The sequence below is a fragment of the Pteropus alecto genome, unplaced genomic scaffold, assembly GCF_000325575.1.
Source record: "Pteropus alecto unplaced genomic scaffold, ASM32557v1 scaffold195, whole genome shotgun sequence".
NCBI classification, from domain to species: Eukaryota; Metazoa; Chordata; class Mammalia; order Chiroptera; family Pteropodidae; genus Pteropus; species Pteropus alecto.
Window position 1 is genome coordinate 9416111 of NW_006438073.1, and position 1248 is coordinate 9417358.

The 1248-nt window shown below is 60.2% G+C and overlaps 1 pseudogene; it reads left to right on the forward strand.

Annotated features, from left to right (window-relative positions):
• Positions 1 to 351: 351 nt before the first annotated feature.
• Positions 352 to 495, forward strand: LOC112482353 (annotated as a pseudogene).
• The last annotated feature ends 753 nt before the right edge of the window (positions 496 to 1248 follow it).

The following is a 1248-nucleotide window of genomic DNA, read 5'->3' on the forward strand; positions in this document are numbered from 1 at the left end:
CCCAGCCTGCCACCCCGAGCAGGCTGAGCCGAGAGGGCCAGCCCAGGAAACCACCAGCGGGACCACAAGGCAGTCACACGGCGACGAGACGTCTCGTTTGCCAGGGCACCCCGTGGGCAGGGAGAGGTGCGGTGTGGCCAGCGGTGACCCCGTGGAGTCTGTGGGCACCCGCGAGCCCCCGGGGAGTCACACGGCCGGCAGTAAGCCACGGTCAACATGGCTGCAGTGACGTGTGTCAGGTGACTGTGTGACTCCACAGTGCAGAGTCACGATGTCGCTGTCCCAGGCGGGAAACCGGTGGACAAGCATCCGGATGGATTATCGGGCAGTCGAGTCAAGAATACCCATGGGGCCTACGGCCACGCCACCCTGAACGAGTCAAGAATACCCATGGGGCCTACGGCCCGATACCCTCTGATCTCGGAAGCTAAGCAGGGTCGGGCCTGGTCAGTACTTGGATGGGAGACCACCTAGGAAGAGCAGGTGCTGTAGGCGTAAAAAGTATTAAAAAATAAAGGATTGTCGACTGACAGGGTCCTTGCAGTCTGTGAGGTCCACCAAGGGTTGCCTCGCCTAAAAAAAAACGATGCCCATGGGGAGTTCATCTGTGGAAAGCGTTATGTGCAGCGTTAGCTTTTTTTTTAAAGTGGCATTTGAAATTTACATGCAGAAAAACGGCTTCTTTTCTTTTCCCGAGCGAAGGGGAGCTCTCGGGCGCGGGGCAGGCGCGTCGCATCTGGAGGTGTCCCGCAGCCGCTTCACCCCCTCCGCTCACCTTTCCGTCCCAAGCCAGTGAAATTCCAGACTAAGAGGGAACAAAACCCGAGGAGACCGCTCAGCGGGGCCGATAGAAGCAGGTCCCCCGGGAGCCGCCGAAGGCGTCACGCCCCTTGGTTGGGTTGTCACGAGCCCGTGGGCACAAGAGGGGACACACTCACGGTTCAGGTTTGCCCGGGGGAATCTGGTGCCTCCCGGGTTCTATGGAGCTGCCGCCCCTGGGGGAAGCAGTGGCCGCCCGTGCGGGCCGCACAGGTACGGCTCCAGGTGAGGCCTCCAGGTGCGAGCTGCAGGGGACCCACGTCATTGCTCGCGACCCTGTGCCTCCTCTGAGGGTTTCGGCGAGGTCCCTGTGGGGACCACACTCCCGGGCGCAGAGACACAGAGAGAAGGCAGTTGGGTAGTTAACTTTTGAAATCTTTGTCACCACCATGAACGACAAGTTTGGGACATAACATGAGAGGAAGAAGA